Genomic DNA, 22,984 nt, shown 5'->3' with positions numbered 1-22,984 from the left:
CAGTACTGGAAGGACTTAACAAAATTTCTGTCTGTATTTTCCAGTAAAGACAGTAAAAATAATGTTTCTATATTGTTAGAAGGGAACTGAAAAACCTGAGGAACTGGGGAAGAGCTGAAGCACTATTTCACCACTCTCATCTTTTTCTCAACACCATGCATGCAGGATGGAGGGTAGGATTGAAGCTTAGCACATGCATAGCTGACAAGAAAATCTGCAAATGAAATGTAGTACTCAAAATCAAGGGATACCAGGAGGAACATTTGCCTTGGACTCCTTTACACTTTTGTCCAGTGAAAAGTTTGAATCCACTGAAAGAGGGGAAACTAGAAATTGCTACATCCAGCTCCTGTTTCTGCTTTTTTCCCTGCCGTCAAGCCCAGAGAAAACACTGAGTATAGTCTCAATATAAAACTTTTGCACAACTGAAATTGCACTTGTTGCTTTCCCTTAAATAAGGCTTACCTTTTAGACATCTCTGGTCCTGGTCATATATCAGCTGAGGGTAAGTCAGGTAACCAGGTTATATTTTACATCTGTTTTCCTAAGTCTATTTTTTGAGGCATTGTTTTATACTATGCTTCATCCACTTGTTATACAATGCATCAAATCACACTCTACTTTGCAGTGCTAGATTGTAAGTCAAGAATTTTCCTCTGCACCAAACTCCCAAATATTTTGCCAGCAGTCAGTGCAAAGTTAAGCTTTCTGACAATAACCAGTCACACCATATTAATGAGAAAAATTTAGCTTGGGCTCCGGAGTTCTGCCACCCACAGACATTGTGCCACCCAGGGACGTGTTGCTGTAACCTTCTCTTCTTCCCTTTCAGCTCACAGTCAGCCTGTGAGCCCTGCATGAGCGAGGCTCCCCGCAAGCCCCTCTGCCCTTCAGTCCTGCTCCCTTGCTTTGCCTCCCTGGGAGATCTGTGGGAAAGCTCTAGGCTGCTTTCTGTGGGAAGCAAGGTACACAGAGCATGAGTGGGACCAAAATCAAAACCATGTTGATCCAGGTACCAATCTAAAATTCGGGTGGGACCTGAGAGCTGTGTTCATCTCTACCTGCCAGCTGAGCATCTGGGCTCTACTGCTTCAAGGTAGCCCAAAATGTCTTCTAGAACATATCTTAAGATTCTCTACAATAAATTTAACGTTGAAGTATTTAACAGTTTTCTGCTTTCACAATTCAAACTACAATTGCTATGGTAGATAATATATTACACACAGCTTTAAATGCCACCATATGAAAAGTACTTAGACAAGACAGAGAAAATTCTGAAAAGAAAAGAATACCCAAGAAATAGAGTGAATAGTGAATGGCATGGGTAGAAAACTGCAGAGTACAAAATATATGTTAACATTACATTTGGTGAAACAATGACAAGGCAAACCCTGGTAACTGTCCACAACAATATAGGATTGTAAAAGGAGAAGAGGGGGAGGAAGGGGGTGGGTGGGGTGCAGAAATTATTCACCCTGACAGTCAAAAGCCATTCAGGATGGTGGCACCACAAAAACCAAAAAACCCAATAAACCCTACCCCAAACAAATACAAAAACACCCCACCAAAACCACTGCCAGAGCCCCAGCAGCAGTGTACACGCTCAGTCACGCAGAAATTGCCTCTCTGGGTCAGAGATCTCCTGTTGTGCAGGCCAGCTGCTGTGCTAGCACAAGGGAGATGCAGGAGCCACAGGCACCGAGGCCCTGCACTTCGTTTTTGCGTCCCAGACAGGATTGTGAAACTGGAGCCCATTGTTCCTGGAGTCTTTAGACATTGCTTTACTGGTCGCCTCATTTCCATAAAGTTCCCTGGCCTCCCAGTAGCCCAAATTGATTTCATGAATACAGTTTTGTGTGTTTCAGGATTCATTATTCCTCACGACCCACCCTCTCAGTTTTGTACGAGGTAATCTTGGTCCTTGAGCAGAAAGATCCTGCTGGATCTTTAATTAAAAGCTGTGGGCACAATATAAAAGTGTTTTCCTTTGCTCCTCTGAGTGCCAGCCACATACTTCTGCTTGCTTTCCTGTTTCAGTTGAAAATGAACAGGAAGGAAGGAGACATCACAGCCTGTAGCTCTGGGATAGGCAATAATATGACTTGCAAGAATGTGGGAGGAGACTCCTATGCATCTAGAAAACCTGGATCCATGGAAATGTAAAATTCAGAGTAGAGAATGTAGGAGAGAATGAATGAGTTCTTTCTTCACCTTTCCATCTCTAGGAGTGCCTACATTTCACTGCTGTATCATTGCAGTTTAAATTCTTGACACAGAAAGTTTACAGCTTCTCTTCAGAACCTCCTTGCTAGATAGTGACCTAGATATTTTTTGAAGGTTTGAATTCAGCCTTCATTTTGCAGGGTCTCAATAGTCCAGGGAAGGGTGAGGAACCACAGGGACAAGACACAAAAAATGTTTAGTCTCTTCTAAGAACTTTTGCATCATTTTGAAGCTGTGGTTCTGCATGCCTGTATGAAGTGGCCTTGATCGTTATATGTCCTAGCAAGAATGAGGAATAGTAAAAGTGTTAGAGCTAGAGGATATCAACAAATATTTGGTAGTTTTTACCATCTTCTTGCAGTCACTGTCCAGTTCAGACAACAACCTTCCAGTTGTTTTATTTACCCCAAAGACAGGAATTTTCCTTCACCTTGGGGAATCTTCATAGATGATACCTTTAAGAACACTTTTTCTGCCATTAAACATCTGGAGTGTTCCCTCCTCTACCAGCTTATCCCTGAACTGGGACCAGGTTAATGACTCCTTTATCTCTACTGAAGTCTGGCACCAGTATCATCATTCATTTATACCAGTGTGGTGATCCAAAATACATCTTGTCAGCCTCAATGATGCTTTTTGGTGGGTACAGCCTTTGTTCAGAAGTACAGGCTCAGATTTAAGAACTCACAGTTTCCTGTATAAATATTTGCAGGTGCTCCCTCAGAGTCAGCAAGACTGATATATTTAGTTCCTTCTAATAAGTCACTTGCTATAGCTCATTAATCACTTTTATTACCCTCTCGATGCATTTGGTGAATGTAGCAATATGGTATTTGAGTACCGGAAATAAGACAACTCATTAATTGAGGCAGTGCCTAAAACCACTTTTATTTCGCTATTCATTAACAAATCTACAAGTAGATTTTAGTTCAACAGGATCTTTGCAGAATTCACTAGCACTGTAAATATTTGTCTAAATAAATAATTGTATTCAAAATACCATTCTGAATAGGAGCTCATATTTGCCCAGAAGTTTTATCTGAACAGTGTGTGAGTTTGTGTCTATTTCACCTGCTTAAGGGACACATTAAATATTCTCTAAGGCTGTTAACCTTGGTGTTTCAACAGAGACCATATGTAAGAACTATTTTTCCAGTTTGACCTTGACCCTACTTGTGTAAAGCATCCTCAGGCAGATGATTAGCATCACTTATCATCTCAATTTTCCTTTCCTCCCATAGGTTGCTTTCAATACTAATGAATCAGAGGAATTGTTAGAAAGGGTGAGGAGATCCTTGTAGAATTCCACTGCTCTTCCCATTTTGAAATTCCAGTGTGTATTGTATTTTAGTTCAAAGGCACAATACTGCTGATGGGAAATAGGAGACAGTGAATTGTGTAGATCCTCCTCTAAGATCTGCCTGTGGTCAGTCCTGCCAGCCCCACAGCTTTTATCACTAGTCCTCACACACACTAACCTGAGACCCTAGCAATGCCCCACTCTGTCTTCTGGTGAAATGTTTTGGTAACCTGTGTCCAGATATCTCCACACTGGTCCTGGCTGTACCAGAGAGCCAAATCCAGGATAGTGATGCTTTCTTTTCCTTCTCACTCACATTGTGTCTGCACTTGCTCTTGATGTATTGCAGAATGTCTTCAGTGAAAGTAGGTATTCGTGTGATGGTAGGCTCAGATCTTCGTACTGTAGTGTAGCTTATTTCATTCATCTATGCTCCTCCAGCCAGTATGCTACTGCTGCCTGGAAGTGGCATAAATCTGCTCCTTGGTGCATGTTGATATCAATGCATCAGCTCTGGTGCACTGCTAAGGCAATGGAAAGAAAAACAAGATAAATAAGATTATGGTTAATAATCCCCAAGAGACGTGAAAGCAGCAGTCTTAATTTAGGCTCAAAGCTCTGAAAGGATCATCAGTGACAGCATCTACATGTGCATGTTCTATGCACAACATAGCACAACAGGGTCACAGAATCATTTCGGCTAGGTAAGACCTTTCAGATAATTAAGCCCAACTGTGAATCTTATATTGCCAAGTCCACCACTAAACCATGTCCCTGAACACATCTACATCTTTTAAATACCTCCAGCTGTGGTGCCCCCACCCCTTCCCTGGGCAGCCTGTTCATGTTCAGAGTACTGCACCCTGCACATTAGGAGATGTACTCCTGTGCCACAGATTGCATGGTGCTTGAAATGATTATGGGGAGGAGAAAAAAAGCACAGGCCTGGAACACAGAGATATCTTCTTGCATCCTATGTTAGCAGAAAGGAATGCAGTGCTCTGATATCAATGGGCACCATTGAGTAGTAAAGACAAAATGCCACAAAAGTTAACCATGTTTTTGAGGCTCAGTCTGTAAATTGTATTTCCTCCCTCTGCCCCACAGGAACCATGCATCTGCAATGGTGAAGCAGAATTGCAAAAGAGTGTTTTTGTGTAGGAAAGTGTGTATATAGGCTAAACTGATGCCCAGAGGGTGAATCTCCTGCTCTAAATGCCCACTGCCCCTCCTTCCTCCCTCTGTGCTCCAGCAGACAAGAGACAGGATTGCACTACACACCTCGCAGGAGCAGCTCACATTGACTAATCCTGGGTTATGGGTGCAGCCATCAACCTCTGTAGGAAGGAGAGCTAGCTATATAACCATATTTCCTGGCTCCTGGCCAGTTTTCCCTAGATGTCTCTGTGCCTGTCAGTGGTGTGGTTTTTTCTGGTGGAAATCTCCCATAGTGTCACCTGTTCCTCTAGAACATACTGTGTCATTGGATTGATTTGCTTTAATTCATCTGGACATGATAGCGGCAGGTATCAAAGTAGAATAACTTTAAAGAGACTACTGGAAACAATGTCAATTGTCAAGGAAGAACAAAATGTACTAAATTGGACATGGAAAATTTCAGGGTTTGGTCCAAAACTTTTTGATCTGAAGTTTGTCTAAAACTCAGTCTAAAACTGAGTTTTGGTTTAAAACTCAGGTATGCTGAGTTGCTTCTTAAAAAGCCATGTGCAGATCATTTAAAACCACTCCTAACTTGCATTAGTATTTCATTCAAAAGGTTTCTGTACACTAGATGTTACTCCATGGTTACTATAGATATCTTACATTCTTACAGGGAGGAAGTGTTCTTCTAGTTACACTGTGCTAATTATTAGCAATCATTCATCAGCAACAGGTAATTACTAAGTAATTATTAGGAAACAGAAGCAATCAGCCTATGCAAAAAATGTCTCTGCTGGGGTCACAGCTAGAGAGAGAAATGCAAAAAAAAGTCTTCTCAGAAGCTTAAAAAATTAGGACTTAATTGACATAGAAAAATCATTCAGCATGGCAAACTGAGGCTGCAAATATCCTTGAGGGATGCTGCAGCCCCAGCAGTAAGCTCTTGACTCATAAAAACAGCTGATGCAGGAAGATTGTGATTAGCAGGTTTGCACTGTGTACCTTAAGAGCAGCAATCAGTTGGCAAGAAAGAAAGCAGGCAGCACCACAAACCATACTAAGCCACTGCTGTTTCCATGCAGAGGTAAATGAAAAGCACTGAGGGACATCAGGACTGGCATGTACTACTCTATAAAACTGGAGGGAGGGCTCAAAGACACAATGCCAAAATTGCTAACTCTTTTGGAAAGGCCATGTCAGCTTTAACTCCTCATGGCTGAAAAGCTGGACTTTCAATGTGAGGATATCTTACTTAGTAAGTATAAATTCATTCATCCTCAGGGCACCATAAACAAGGAACTCCTGTTTCTGAAACAGTCCCATCACATGCAGAGCAGCTGACGGAACGAAGAACCACATTTGTACATGCCCAGAGTGACACCCATGGATACACACTGCTGCTGGAGAGGTATCACTCTGTGTCCACAGAAATCATCTTCTGTTAGTATTTTAGTTAAGAGTTACAGCAGGCAGGGATGCAAGTGGAAGGAAATATATTGCATGTGAAGTTGATGGGTTGCTTCATACTTCACTCAACATCGAAAAGCTCACTGCTTTTTTTCACTCTTAAAAGAGAAAATTCTCTTTACCACTTGTTATTCTACTTTCACCCATGCCAGATCCCATTTCTGATGTCCAGTCAGCCCTCTCCACTTTGGGACACAGGCAAGACTTGGGGCTGGTTTTCTCTTTACGAAACAGAAAAGTTAACTCTGTGTTGGGACAGCTGGGACATAGCTGTCAGTTCTTTTTCATTATCAGCAGCACCCAGCTGGATGTCTGGAATTCACAGACACTGGGGGAGACTCATGTTTGCTTGAATTTTAAAAGCAGGTTGCTTGCTGGGAATGAATACCCTGCAACAGTTACTCAACTTTGCCTCTTGAAAAGTAAAAGCAATTCCAGCGGCCACTAAAAAGCAGAAGAGAAATCAAGCTACTCTTCAGTTCAGAGTCTGGTTAGTGCTTGGGAGTTTTGCTTTTGCTGCAAAATAATCTGCACATGAACTATTTTTTAAAAGACCAATACCCATAAAAAAATCAAAACTAAGGAGAAAACCCAAATTGCCCTTACTTGAAAATGAATTCTCACTTCCACTGTCCTTGTGAGGTAAATAATTCTACAGCTCTAGTAACTTCAGGATTTGCTGGAATTTTGGATCTATATTGGAGAATCTATTGCTGGGCATTTTAAGATCATAAATGATGTTCTATTTGCCATGTGTCAAATTAGCAAACTATGCCTAAGTCATAGTCCAAAGAGTGTGATTTGTGCAGCGGCCCTGCTTCTTGGAACAAGAAAATTTGCTGAATTTCTCCTAGTGGTGGCTTGCAGCTGATGTCTAGGACAGGACTTTAAAGTATTTCTCTCCCTAATCCAAATTAGCTAATGACTTGGCAGAGTCATTTACTTACTTGCTTCTGAAGTAAACTTCCTAATTCTAAACTTAGCTTGTCATCTGTCACAAATGAAAGCAGTTCACTTCTGGGATTTAAGTCTGCCCTTTGCAAGGGCCTCCTCTTCATTTTGGCCTTGCTTTTACACATATCTGGTTTCCCAGGTATGTTTTTGCCCACACAAGAACAGTCCATCAAGAATCGTGGTAGAGACCTCTTCAGACATATTTCCTCTTCTTTTACTTTAGGCTGGGGGTTTTTGTTTGTTTGGGGGGTAGTTTTTTTGTTTTGGTTTGGTTTGTTTTTTTTTTTTGTTGTTGTTTTTTTTTTGTTTTTTTTTTGTTTTTTTTTTTGTGGGAGGGAATAGTTTGTTTGTTGCTTGGACCAAAAATAGCTTGGGCTAGCTAAGTTGTCATTTCACCCCATTTATTAGAGATCTAAGTTAGTTTCCTCCTAGCTGAAGCTGTGAGCATCCCTGCTGTTGAGTCCGGGCTACATTGCATGCATAACACACTCTTCATAGTGGCTGAAAAATCTCTCCATGTTCTTCCTAGAAAATGGTTAATACCCTGAAATAACAATTATTCAGAGGTACAACCAGTGAGCTTAAATAGCCAGCCTGTGCAGGAGAGGAAAGTATCTTTTTTAAAAGGTCATTTACATGTAAGCCATATGACCAACAAATGCACACAATTTTTTTGTGTAAAATTATATAAGGATATCATGACAAAATAACTCAGAGTACAAAAAGAAGGGATGTAATGAGTGTTAATGGCCAGGTATTCTTCTCACAACTCAGGGTATGCAAAATAGGCTCATTCCAGCTAGCTGGTGCTAAATATGATTTATACCATTGGTGTGCAACTGCCTTTAGTACAACTATTCCAAAATCCCAGTGTAATATTTTCTCCTGACATTCTTCACACTTGTGCTGGGTCACCTGGGAGTTATTTGGTCCTGTCTAATTCCAGACAATCAGCATCCAGGTCACAACCAGCCAATAACTACAAATTTTGCTGGTAGTTTCAAAGCATTAACTCATGGAAATGCAGTCTTTGCAAGCTGATACACATGAACAGAAACGTATTGGCATTATCACTGCTCAAGATCTTTAGGAAATCCCAGGTGAAGAGCATCCCAAAGTTTAAGCAGGTTTTAGTCCCAGCCTGCAATGCACACTTTAGACCTTTGTTGATTTTTTTTTCCCTGAAGTTTTATATTGCAGCATAAAAATGTTTCCCTTCATAAAACTATAAAGAAATGTCATCTCACTTCACCTTGTCCCAAGGGACTCCAAGGATTCTTTGTGAAGGAAACGTGCTCTGCTCCAAACCCAAACTTACTGAATTTCAGGTTTATTTAGATGTGTGCTTGGCCTGCAGAAGGGCTTATTTTCTTTTTCTAAAAACAAGGCTCTATTAAAAACTCAGGCAGGCTGATGATTATATGAATGTCTTTTGGTGTTATTCTCTTTTCAGTGAGGCTTGGCTTCCTGGTGTGTGCACTTATCTATTCATGGCCACACGTTTAGAGGAAACAATCTTGTGTCTTGAAAATACCAGCCCTTAGTCCAGCTCCCAAGAACACAGCTTAAGGTTCTTGATGTCCAGTGGCCAGAAAGAGGCAGCAATGGGAAGACTGTCAGTTTTAGTTAAATTTGGCGGTGAGCATAGCAGAAAATCCAGTTTACTGGCTCATAGATGAAAAGCAAAGATATTTTATAGGACTAAGCAGGCTGGCTGTTTTGTTCTGGGGCCTTGATTGACTTTGCCAGGAACAGTTACAGCTCCCATTTGGCTGTTGAATATGATCCTGTGGTGAACAATACCAGAAATATATACCAGGAGTAAGTGTGATTTGGATATAGTCTGGGCAAAAAATGGCACTTCTGTTGAATAAGACATGGCTCCCAGCAAGGTATTTACCTCATTCTTTTGGTTCTATGTTCATAGTATTCCAGCTGTGAAACAGAAATTGTCAGGGCAGAATTAGAATAGCATGGACAGTCATATACCACAAGGTACAAAGTATTCTGGGACAAATAGATTTTTCACAGAAATTTAAATCACAAAATAGTTGAGGTTGGAGAGAATATATCAAGGGCATCCCATCCATAGAGGTCATCTTCTCCACAGTAGTCTGGTGTTTCTACCAGTTTCTACCAGTTCTCTGCACCAGGGACCAGCTGGATGGTACTCAGCTAAAGAGACCAGCTCAATATATGATGAAACTACAGTTTTACTGATAGTTTTAGGTATTCTAATTTTTTTTTTTGTTTATTTAAATATGCTTAGGTTACATGGGACTGGATGGCTTTTGCACGTTGGTTGAAATACTGTGGCTTTATGACTGCATAAAGGAAGTCCAGGGTCTTGTCTGTCACCACCAAGCCAAGTCTCATGTTTCACTCCAGAAGAAATTTCATTTGTTGGAATTGCCCAAATCAGAATTTGGCAGTGAGTTAGCAATGGGGCAGGGCAAGTGAGGAGGATGAAGTGTTATATGTCCTCCCTGCTCATAAATAGTTGCTAATTCCTTGTAGAATTTGAATAGGCAAAGGTTGCTTTAAACTACCTTCATAGTTCCCACAGTCCTTGCACATCAGGCCACACATCCTGTTCCAACATAAAACACATTGCTTGAAATGGTCCACTTCATAATCCCAGAATTTCTCCAATAGTAGCAAATATTCCAGACATACTTTTTCTTCCCTACACAAGCTTTTATTTGGAATATGTTCTAAATGCAAAAAAACTTTTCATAAGCCAATCTGAGTTCTCCCGATCTGAAGACATTTTTCAAAAAGCAAATAAACCTGAAATATATTTTCTTATATGTTTTATCAATTACCATATATCCCATGTGCTAAACCTAGCAAATGGTCTGAAAAGTGCACCTGGCTTCAAATCTGAACTTCAGGACTGACCCCAGAAGCTGAACCACAACCCTGAATTCACACATTATTTCATAAGTACTCTTGTTTCTAAACATCAAATCTATACTAATTACTTTCTTTGTACCTTCTTTGTATCAAATTATCTACTTACTTGTACAAGAAATACCCTGAAAAAAATAGATTAAAGGTGACACTGAACTTATATTCAGCCTCCAAAAACAGAGACGAGTAGGAGGGACTCAACAAAGAACTGTTCGTACCACCTTCTGTATCACTGTTGAAATCAAGAGACTCACTAAATCCTCTACAACACCTGGCACATAAAGTCTTATCTCTCTCAAAATCCTTAGAGATATTAATGGAGCTTACCTGCAGAACCTGAGAAATTATTAAACCAAGCAGGCTGACTCAGTGTTTTTTACCTACATGAAATCTGTGGTACTGCATTGTTCAGAGTGATTCCAAACAAAAGCAGACCTTGTTTTGTCGAGGAGCTAAAGCATCCAGGTGGGATCCCCTTTGCACCTGATCATTTTAGAGTCTGTGTCCAAGCACTGCAATGAAAATCTGCATGCTGCTGCCTCAATGTGTTTATCCAGGCCTCATCATTTGGCAGCAGCTCATCAGCTTGTCTTATGGATCTGTTTCTGTGGTGCTGTGGCCCTGTGAGGGTGTGTGCTCTGCTGCAGCTGGGGGGACACTTGATGGTGCTTTGAGTGCCCAAGTGACCCTTGAAGATACAAACAGGAATGCTCTTCATATGGGGAGGCACTGACTGAAGAAATAGTTCTACAGCTTCTGGTAGAGCATGTCCCATGGTAGGTGTCTCATTTTGAAACAAGATTATTTTATTATACCTGTTCTAATTCATTATGAATAGTGACCCTGATCAGGTCAGAACCAGCAGAAACTGATGAAATGCAACTTTATTCCAAAGACAGGTGTCCACTCAGTTTTGTAACTACCCCTCAAAAATGAAACATGAGTGCAGATTAAGTCCTCAGGAAGGACAAGCCTGGACTTTACACAACAGCCTGGCTGTGGGAAAGGCCCCACCTCCAGTGCTCCTTGGGTGCTGAATCAAACCCAGGGAGAAGAGGAGCTGATGGTATTCAAGCTTGCTTTTGCGTCTTCCCATCTGGAGTAAAGTATTTTGGTTCCTGGGATGCATAACCAGGAAGGCACTCAGTGCTTTTCCTCTTCCTGCCTTGCTTCTCTCAGCCCTGACAAGGGGAGGTGATTCAGACCCTTCCAGCTGACTGAAGAAAACATGAAATCTGTCACCTGTATTACAAAAGCACATGATGACACTGGTGAAAAATAATCAGTGGGTATTTATTTCAGGAAATGTTCTAGGTCAGGTTGGTCTAGTGAGCAATATCCCTAATCATAATTAGAATTACAGGGGGATTACAATTAAATGATCTTTATGGGTCCCTTCTAGCCCAAAGCATTCCATGATTATATACTTCTACGACACAGAAAGCACATAATGCCTTTGGTGAAGTGTCACTTAAGAAGAAAAAATGAGATTTCACTTCCTGTATGTATTATGATCAGCAGCTCTGTGATGTGCAGCCAACTTTCCCTTATATTTGGAAATAAAAGGACACCTTCTTATGGTAAGTAGTACCAAATGTAGGCAGCCCTTATGCTCAATTGTGTCTGTCTGAAGAGGAATGCTATTATGGTGCAGCACAAAAGATTTATTGCATAGTGGCTTTTTCCTGAAATTAACAGCTGTCCTTTGTTTTAATCATTGTGTATATAAGGAAAAGAAAGTCATAAGACATGGAGCACTTCTAGTTCTTAAGGGCACTCTGTGTTGCCTAGGAGAAAGCCTGAAGTTTGCATAACAGCAAAAAAAAGAGCAGCCTTAATTTTGCAAGTCTGTAGTAATTTTGCTGTAGGTGAAAACTCCAAAAGGAAGTCTCCATTCATTTTAGCACAATTCACTTGTTTGTGACTTTCTGGCACACAATGCCAGGAGATATATTGAGGTACTTTTCAGCTAGCAGGCATCCATTTCCTTCTCTGAAGCAGCAATAATCATTGTTGAAATCTACCTCTAAAAACAGGAAGCTTTATCATTTTGATTTTCTAGCAACCTCGCCCTTTCTTGTGAACCTGACCCTCACTACAAATGATCTGCTTTGATTCAGGCATGACTGTTATAAGACTGAAGCACAGGTATTTCCTATTTTGCTCTAAAACACATACGGTGTGTGCTTAGAAACATCCCTTCTCAGGGTGATTCATGCAGCCCTGCAGGAGCATTGGTTAATGGAGCTTTACACAGGAGACCCACGTGTTTATATCGTGTTTTTGTTTATGTTTTATTCCTGTGGAATAGAGGGAATGAAGCAAGACCTCTTGCGCTGGGAAAATATTATCTGAGAGCAAAGCAGAAGGAAAGTGCTGAGGATGAATTTGCACGGACCACAGCACAGATGATGTTTTTTGACAATGCAGCAGCGAGTAAATTACTCTCCTAGTGGTACTTAGCAAAAGGGCTCTCCACACAGAAGTGTAGCAGACTCACAGCTGCCCTGGTGTTGTCAGATACATTTCATCCCCTCTAGAATGGATCCTTGGCAGTGTGTGCGGGGTTGGGCACACACACTTGGTGGTGCTGACTAATTGCTCCTGAAGAGAATGGTCAGCCAAGACCACTGCCCTCCCAGCACTGTAGTCACTGAAACCCCCATCTGCACTCTGGGATGCCCCAGGCTCTGGGTTACCCTCTGGGAGAAAGCTCCTTGACTCCCCACTGCACAGGAAAGCTGGTGCCCAGCTGAGGAGCCCCTGGGACATGTTAGCCTTGGAAACTACTGTCATCACTTTTGTCACAGGCTTTTGTCTTTGGCTGGCTGTGAAGTAATCCTGGGCTGATGATGGTAGAAGAAGGGATACTAACTTGAATGCAAAACACTGTTAAGACTTCTTTATTCCCAGGAGGATTGGCTGAACACCTCATTAAATCAACTCAGGGAGTGGGCATTTATATGGCTGACAAGAAGATCCAGAAAGAAATATTTTGAAAAATATTGTAAATAAGGTCATCTCCAGTTCCAACAGAGAACAGCATATTTGACACTACTTCTTCCAGGAGCAGTGTCAAATATTCCATTATTCCATTCCAAATATTCTTTCCATTATCTTTCTCCAGCTGCTTTCCTTAAGCAGCTGGAGAAAGATAATGGAAGGTGGTCTGGGAACTTAGTTGCCATGTTGCATTGTACTGTTTGAACAATCTTAACACTGTTTATCCTGTGATCTCACCCCTCTGTGTCTCCTACCCACAGCACAGTGGTCCAGAGAAGCAATGTGCAGGGATACAAGCGTCCAAGTGCACCATCTCCATGCAGTTCCATGCATTAACTGAGTTACAGTGAGGCAAATGTACCTAAGGACAAGGAGAAGAAACTATGGTTGCCCATTCCAGCACATGCAGCACCCTCTTTATGGCATTGACTGCTCTGTGCCATTGTGTCTTTGTGGTGCATCTGCTCCATACAGACATTAGCTGAGTTAGCTGCAGAGCCAAAAGCCAGGGCTGTGTTGGAAGTAATGATCAGCCTTGGTCAAAACTGCTGTCGAAATCACAGTCAGTTCCTGAAACAGTAAATCAGAAATCCCTCAGCAAGCTCCACTCACTGGCATCACTGCTTCTGTCTTTTGAGGGCAGCTGTCAGCTGTGTCTCCAGTTCTCAGCACCTCTGTCTCCTCCTGCCACCGGTGGTCCCCAGCCCCCCCTTGTCTAAACCCCTGGGAAAATCCACCCAGGATATCGGGTGAAGGAGCATGTAGGTGATAACCATCCAGCCTGCTCCTGGTGCTTCCTGAGCTCATCTGCAGAGCTCTGCACAGGTGGGACTGTCCCCTGCATGCCCCCCAGCATGCCCAGAAGTGACTGGAGAGCTGTTGAGGAAGTAATGAGGGCTGGCCACAAATACAGATTGTGTCTTGGCTGTGAACTTGACAATCAGGAACTGCAAAATACTTCTGTGGCCTAAAGCAGCATTTTCAGTGCTTTTTATTCTCTGGGGTTTCTTTTGCTTTGTTCACACCAGAGATCACTGATAACAGATGAGAAAGGGGAAGAGGAGGATTTCTCATTTGCAAACACAACACTCTGCTTCCAGCAGAGGAGATTTTGCACATCCTTTGTAAGCAGGGGAGCAAAAACTCAGCATGGAAAATGCACCAGGCTTTACCCCCACAGTACCTGCATGATGATGTCCAGCTGGCTGACAGGAACAGGCTCTCCTGAGTTTTTTTTCTTCTTACTTTTCTTACTGTCACCAGGAGGTTTTGAACATGCACATGTCACACCACAGGAAGATGTGTAGCTTCGTTACACAGAACAGAAACTGTTTCTGTGAAAGGAAGAAAACAACTTTACAGACTGGGAAGGAAACGAGCAATCTGGGCCAAGAGTCTAAACTCTTTCCCCTGAATGCTTTCTCAGTCTCTGACCTCTCATTATTTGATTATCACAAGAGGAAATCTAAAGAGTGTATTCACTGACTCCTGAATAAATGCTAACCTGTAACATGGGTCATACTTACACACTTCACATTTTTACTGGTGCATATGAGACCTGAGCACTCTGGCAACAAGTTCTGAGTCAACTGTGAAGAGCCAGAACCACTGAGATGCTGCTTATTTCAACAGATCAATCAAGAAAGACCAGCCCAAATGTTTCTTGATATTAGATTTTATATTTCTGGTTATTAGAGGTTCAATGGATGTAGTGCCCAGCAACTTCACCTGTGGTTTGTGCTATCCATGGCTACAAACAGAGGGCTTTCTAAAGGCCTTTCTTGGTCCCATTAAGCAGCTGTGAAGAGGATGGACATGGATGATCAAGTAACAGAGCAAAGGAGGCAACACTGCAGCACAGCAAGCTGAAGGTATCACTTCCTTATTGTAGTTCAGATTTTTGTAAGCAACACAGCAAAGAATGTTTGTAAAGCTGCATTTAAAGAGCTGCACTAGATCCTGCTACTAGAGAGTGGGCACTGTAGTGAGTACACTCAAAATCTGAGGGGAGGCATGGGGGATGTGGTGGGCATAGACCAGATGATGTTCTGGCAGAGAAGATGTGTAGTGCTTGCTTGGGTAGTCACAGTAGGGTGCAAGTAGTAGGATGTAGACAAAATGGTATGTCAGGAAGAAGAGAGTCCATGGTGAAGTCTGATAAAGAAAAAAGAGGCAGCGGGGGTTGTGCCCCTGAAGCAGAAGGGTAGGGCAGCTGGTGACAGTTTGGGAAGGAGAAACAAGAGATAAACAACCTCTTTCTTGTGGTATACAACGATGATTAAAATCTGAACTGATTTATAATAACTGTAGCTATTGCTGTCTCATTTATCCCAGTTCTTTGCAACATAACCCCCTTCTCACGCCCCAGCCATCACTCTGCTCTTATTGAAAATTATTTTGTATAAGGAACAGGCTGACCTTCCTTCCCACCCACACACATTTGTCAGCTTTTTGCATACAATAGTGATTCTTAAAATCCTTAGGCACCAAATTTCTTGCTCTGAAATCTTACAAACCATATTGTTTAATCTTTCTAGTCTGCAAAGCACTAGGGAAAGTCATGTAAGCCTAACTTCACCATAGTGCAGAAATTCAATTGCTGCATGTGGTAGAAATCTTTTGTCTCAGCAAATTTTACATTTTCTCATGCAATGGGGATGTGCATGCACAAATCCTGGCTTTGCATGTCAGATGTGCACATCAGTCAGACACACACGAAATAGCAGTTCTGTCTGAGAAGCAGGATCCAAGCAGTGTTAGTGGCAAGACCCTGCACTGCTGCTCTCACATATTCTTGACCTCTTGAGTCCCTGAGAATTGTCCAGCTCCTAACATAATAAGTCTTTTATACAAGAAAGAAACAACCTTCCCTTTCTTTTTCTGAGGCCATGACTTAGGCTACTGAGACATAGATCCAGGAAACCCAAGAAGGATGTGGTTTTTTAAAGCATCATTGACAGGTAATGTGTAGGCAATTAAATCATTATCACCATGTTTGTGCCAGATTATTGAGTTGCACAAAGGAGTAGGCAAGAAAGTGGTAGAAAAATACTGTTCCTTTTGGTTTTTTGAATAAGATTAGAACTTCAATCTCCTTAAACAAATTGAGTAGTTACTGAATTATTGAAAATACCAAAAAATAAACCCCAAAAACCAAACCAGAAATACATACTAATTCTGTGTGTATTACACACCCTGTGGATGCAAGAAGAGAGACTATTCAGGATAAGATTGTGATTTTTTACATGGGTAGAGTGTTGCAGGCTAGCTGACTTGGTGCACACATAGCACTGCTGAGAAATGTGATCTGCCTGCATCTGGATGTCTTGCTTCCCCACAGGATGGAACAAATGAAATGTTCATCATACCAAACAAAAGAGTGCTCTTTGCACCCTGCAGTCAGAGTGCTGGCAAAGGGGACAGGAGAAAAGGAGGAAGAGAGAATATGCATTTCAGAAGTAATATGGATTTGCACCATGAAGCCTTGCCCATGCCTACCTCTTTGTTTCCTTCAGATTGTAAAATCCATTTGAACTGATTAACTAATGGGATAAAAATTTGCAACGTTCCTAAGTAACAATCAGGTCTGTATTAAAGATAACATCTTAAACTCCTTCCATCAGAGCTTTTTCAAAGTGGGGCTGACTCCAGCTCAGCCTGGTGCTCTGGTTCATGTGTCATGCATCCCTTCTGCTGGCAGGAGCTCTCTGCACTCTCACCTGAGCCCATCAGCTGCCTCCTCCCCTGGGCAAGTCCCCATGGGGCTGCTTCAGCACTTGTAGGCACATACATCTTTTGGAATCCCCCTCTCAGCTTGCCATGCCATCTCACAGGGAGGTACTATGCAAAACCTGAGCTTTCCTCATATCCTCTTTCTGGCACTTCATCCTATGGCTATTAAAGGGGAAAAGGGTCCCAAAGACCAGGAAAGAAAGAATGGAAACAAAGGTGAGATGTATTTTTCCCTCATCCATCTGAAATTTATTCTACACTCCCCACTTTGAGAAGAATTGGTCTATCTCATATTCCTTCACTCTGACTGGGGTTTTAGGTTTGATTAAAAGAAAAAGAACAAAAATCTAAAAGAAATCAAGGTGGCAACTTTGACTTTTCTTTGCCTTTAAAAAGCCAAAACATGTTTAATGAAGAGTTATTATAAGGAATATTCCCAGGTGAGTTTTCTTTTGATGTCTTAGTGTGGTCTATATTTATTAACTATATATAATGCCTGCTCTCAGTTTAGTGGGTATTTTTGCAGTTTATACAAATGTGATGAAAGAATGCCAATCTTAGAGTTGTGTTTCAGCCCAGCAGGCTGGACAAGAAGGAAACAGAAGGTGTAATTGTGGCAAGATGTGAATTGCTGATACCAATGCTTGACTTCTGAATTTACAGCAATCAGTAAAAGATGCTCTTTTGCTTTAGAAGAATAAACATTTCTTGAATGGTGAGAGAGGACAGAACTACATGTTGGGCTTTTTCAGAAAAGCTTTTACTTTCACATTACCAGGAGGAGAGATGGAACCCCAGCAGACTCACTTTTAAGCACTGAGGAAATAGTAAAGTTTCAGAGTATTGGCATTTTTTTAACTGAAAATTGCTTGTTATTTTTATCCTTGCAAACATTTTTAGCATCCAAATTTGCTTTAAGTGATCTCCCCAGGCAATTAGGTAAAGAAAGTAGCCCAGTATTATTAATTTATCTTGCTTCATGCTGTTTCTGGTGGCAGTGTTGTTTTTCATTTTCCCATGCTTTTTCATGAAAAATGAGAACACTGAATTCTACACTTGTATTGTACAGAACAATACAATTCTGCAGTTTTGTTTATTTTTGCAAATTAAAATCCTGGTTCGGCTTTGGACCTAGCACCTTGTGTTAGTATTGGACCTAGAAGCTAGTGTTAGTATGGTGTAGGTTTGGCTGCTACATTCCTCCAGGTAAAGCATGGCTGGCAAACCTTAGACCTTCATGCACAAAACAGCCTTTTCTGTAGCACAGCAACAAGAGAAATATACAGGATTAAGTTCATCCACCAGGTTTGTTGTGGTGGTTGAGCTCCTAACATTGTTCAGTGTTCCAGAAGGGCAAGGATCACTGACTGTTGATCAGAGAGGGTAGGAGCAGAAATTTTGAAGAAGCCAGAGGGGAAATACACATTGAACAAGAATGAGAAGAGAGAACAAGGGAAGAACAGAGCTGAGGGAGAAGAAAGAAAATGAGAAGCAGACAGTGCAAGACAGAGAAATAAGTGAAACACAGTGGTGCATTGCAGGCACAAAAGCAGAACTGGAAGTGAAAGAGGGGGTGTTCCAAAGGGACACTGAACACCAGTGATGCTGTGTCAGCATTTCTCAGCCATAAAGCACGCAGGCTCTCTACCATTCCCTGGCCCAAGCCTGGAGCAAAGGTGTCTCTCATGACTGCAGCTAAGGACACTGCTGTGCCAGCTGCCACAGAGACAGTCCTGCTCTACTGCCCTTAGCCAGGCAGAGCCATTCTGAGTGAGGCACTCTGGAAAGTCAGGTTACTGCAAAGGAAGGTGGGCTATCCCTCCTGCCTAAGAGAAATAGCCTGGGGCCAAAACGCGAAATCTCAAACTTTCCATCATTGCTGTTATCACACTTGATCTATTTTTATGACAAAGTTGCTTCAGGTATGGTTACTGAAGTTGGCTGAAATGAAGAAAATGAAAAAAAAAAAAAATAGCATAGCCCTTCCACACAGTAAGTAGCCTCCCAGGAATTAGCCAGCTTACTGGGAAAGAGGAGCCGTGTGGAGTCACGGTCACTTGTTATTTTCATTCTGCCTCGTCAGCCTTTCCTCTCTCTGTGTCACAGAAAAAAGCCAGTTGCCTGAAACAAACTCTGGTTGATCTGAAGTCTGAACTAGCCCTGACCCTAATGACTCATTCCCATATTTTTCCTATTTGTTCATTAGCCAAGAAACGTTCCCCTTTGTTTGCCAAATTTTCAAGATTTTCAGAATTTTCAGTATTTGGGCTGTAAGTATGGAGAGATTTTCCTTGAGGTAGTTTGACATGATCTTTTTATTTGTTCACCCTTCTCTATATGGTCATGTAGTGTGATAGACTGGATCAGACAGGAATGTGCTCCCTTAGGCCTTGCACATTTTCACATTAGTGAGAGATAACTTGGAAGAGGAAACTCTCTTCTGGAGCCCAAGCAACGCATCCTAATATACAATTACCCTCATAGCTGTAGAGGATCCTAGTGAGGCCAGTGCTGCTTATTCTGAAGTATTTGTCTAGTTGTACTGTGTGACTCCAAGGGAACAGCTGGTCTAAATTTCTCTAGAAATGTTTATCTCTGAGCAGATTTAACTGATTTAATTTAATTTCTGCTTTGGTTTTGGTCTGTCTGGTCTCCATGCCACCTCACCACTGGGACAGCCACACTTGGAGCAGAGCTATCCTTTGAAAGATGTCAGTGATTCATATGCTCCTACCACAACTCCCTGCAGCAGTTCAAACAACCACTTTACTCACAGAATAAAACCCAAACCAGAATTAGGAAGTTCACAGCCAGTTTGCTGTGTAATACATTAAAAAATTAATCATACACTCAGTTTACACACTCTGGTTTTGTCCATGCAAAAAAGTTGTGCTGGCACTTTTAAAATGCTATTTAATACTCTTACACCACTTTACAGGCTGGTAACTTCTCCTGTCAGTGATAAGGTCCACAACAGGGCAAATCATCAATGGCAAAGCCTAAACTTTTAATTCAGAATCTCATTAAATGGTAAGACAAAATTTTAAAAAAATACTTTATGACTGAATCACAGCTTTGAGTTTTATAAGCCCAGATTTTAACCAGGCTGCTGCTTTCTTAACTGCCTATTGATTTGTGTTCATCAGGCTATATTTTTATAATTTCTGTCAGAGTAATGTTTAAGGCTACCACAAAAATTCGTTCCAACCCTTCTTTTTGCAGTGACCTTTCCGTGCAGATGTTCTGCAGAGAACCCAGTCCCCAGAAAACCCGACGGGGATGAGCCAGGAAATGAAATGCTGAGAATCTCAAGCTTGATCTGGACGGCAGCCAGGGCACACTCCCGAAAGCAAGCAGCAAGGCTTCTGCCTTGAATGTAGGTCACCACTCACTTATGGAAATTCACTGCTCATGTGAGGAGTGCCATGAAACAGTGCTTTAGGGAGAAAAGGCAAACATATAAAGCTCTCTGTGCAGTAATTACAGTGATGAGAGGGGGAAGGCTCCCAGTTGCTTTGGCTTTTTCTAATCCTTTTTCATCACCTCTGTAAAAGCTAGGCATGTTAACATCTGACATCACTAGAGAGATTCCTCGAGGGCACATTTCACTTGGAAGCATAGTTTAAATACAAAATTTCTTGACACAAATAAAGCATCTGTCTTTTCTCTTTTTAAACAGATTACACCCAAGAAGTTGTTCCAGGCTAAATTCTATTTTCAAGGTGAGGAGATGTCAGTGAGCTAATCTCCCCATTGCCTCCAGATCCTTACCCACAAGCCTGCCTGCAGCAATTGATGGGGATCATTCCACTCTTGAGGAATACAAGCACAAACACAGATATTCATTGTGGAGATCTGACTTCTCATGGACTCTACTGATAAAAACTGCAGAGCATGCTTACTGTTTGCATGTAACCACACAATTCAATATGCTGGTGTTGTACTCTGAAAACAAGGAGGAAGTAACTGCTGTGATCAGAGCTGATGAACTTTTTCATCTGTTTTCATTTCACATCATACTCATCAGAAGAACATTTTCCTTCTTGTATATCATTTAGTTCCAGAACAGTAATGCCCACTTCTCTGCCACTTTTTGATCCCATGTTTTGGAGATCCACCACCAGCCACTTAATGACCTGCTCTGCTGGCCACTGTCATCACAGTGTGCCAATATCCTGCACGCTCAATAAGCCTTAATGTATCTCAGGCATGATTATGCAAAGAAAATGTAAGTGTTCAAGGACAGGTCTCAAGAGAGAGCACACTAAAAGTCTTGTATTGGTGCTTCGGTCTCAGATGAAGCCATCAAGATCTTTCATATTGGCTATCTGTTTTGAAAAGAGAGCATCTCCTCTTGATAATGGTCCTGTTCCTGCCTTTCCATCCTCCAAAATGTATACACTGCCCTTTGCATTTACACTCTTTTTTTTCTTAGTCCCTGTATGCATTCCTCTCTGTAACACTAAATCTTTTGATAAAATCACCTTTTTGTCCAACTAACAGTTGCAGTTCCCAGAAACACACTCCTGATAAATAAAGCAGCTGGGTTGTATGATGCACACCCATACTGGAGTCTAGCACTGTAGCTTTGGGCCTCAATCAGTAGTTCCTCCTTGTCTGTGACAACAGGTACTATAGAAAAGTGCCTCTTATCCACCTGCATAACAGCAGCTGTAAAAGGAAAAGATTCTGCTTGGCAGACAAAAGTAGGGCATCAGGCCGCAATCTCATACAGTCTCAGTTCTGCCTCAACATCATGATTATTTCATCTTGCTGGGAAATACTCTGGTTGGAGACATGCTGAATCTTAGTTCAGTTACTAGCAGCTAAGAGGAGAAACTCATACAAGTGAATTTCAGATCCCAATTCTGATACATCTTAAATACAATTTTTAATAAAACTGTCAAGACAAAAGGCTTTACTGGCCAATGACCATTACTGAATAAATACATCAAGGATTTAGGGAGGACACAGGGACCTTCATCCAAAATTAAACTGGAAAACAAAACCAAAACAAAATAACCAAAAACCAAACCACTGGCTCTGACTCTTTGGGAATCTTTTCCTTATACTTACTGGTTTAAATTCCTTCACTCCTAGATGTGCAATGCTCAGCATGCCTAGAAGTGCCTTGCTGCTAACCTGGTTGAACAGGTTGCCATCCAAACCTAATCAGTAATCAAAGACTGGAATACAAATTCTCTGTTCTATCAATTACCAGACAGCCAGACAAATCTTCCAGTTAAATCTTCCAGGCTTAATATAGTTATTTACAGATTTTCTGAAAGTGGTCAGCATTTCATTGCAGGAGCCAGGTGCAACCACAGCCCTTTCTGTAACATAAATCCTGAATTGCCTGTCACTTGTGCTCCAAAAAATCTCCCGATGCTCTAGGCAGAGTCTGGGCTCCAGCACTCCACTCAGCACTTTTAGCATCTCACAGCCCTGGTTGCCAAGATGGGGACAGGTTTGCTGTGAGCTCATCACATGCTGAGAAACTTTGTTCAGGCTTTGTGCAATGACACATACAATGAACATTCCGTGGGACTTGTCTACAAAGCCTCTAGCTCCAAAATATAAGCCTCCACCTATTTAGTACAGTAATAGCTCCATTAGATTATAATATCAGGAAATTATGTACTTTATCCAGACACCTATAGGAGAAGGGTACAATAATACGTGTCTATTGAGAAAAAATAATAAAATGCTCAAAAATCCTTAGCGGAAAGAGCTCATGGACCTTGAGTTCTCAAGGGGAAAATTATTTATGATCCACCATTCTGAATTATTTCTCCTCTGTTCATCTTTATGGTCTAGATAAGTATTTCTATTATGCACCTCTAGTTACCTAAAAGTTGGATGTCTAGTCAGAATTGATTGTATAAGGTCTCTTAATAGTAGATATGCAGACAACTCCAGAGGAAAAGCCACCCCTCCCACTCAGGCACCTTCCTTAGACTGTCCATATTGACCAGAGAAGCTGAGATGACTAGTTCAGACCAGGAAGCTACCTTAAAATGATGGGTCCCCAGGCACCACCCTGTGCATGTAACTAAGCTCTGGTGTGGGTGCGACAGAGAGCCTGTTGCTGCCCCATGCTGGGCCAGGGCTTGTGGCAGGCAGGGAACCCTATCTGATCCTGCTCCCACTGCCAGACTTGCTCCAGAGCCACAAGCACCTGGCTCAGGAAGAAAACATTCTGAGTGGGGTTGAGTGGAGCAAGAGATTAAT

Source organism: Lonchura striata, chromosome 2 (genome assembly GCF_046129695.1).
Source record: "Lonchura striata isolate bLonStr1 chromosome 2, bLonStr1.mat, whole genome shotgun sequence".
Lineage (NCBI taxonomy): Eukaryota > Metazoa > Chordata > Aves > Passeriformes > Estrildidae > Lonchura > Lonchura striata.
Note: the sequence above shows the minus strand (reverse complement) of the source record.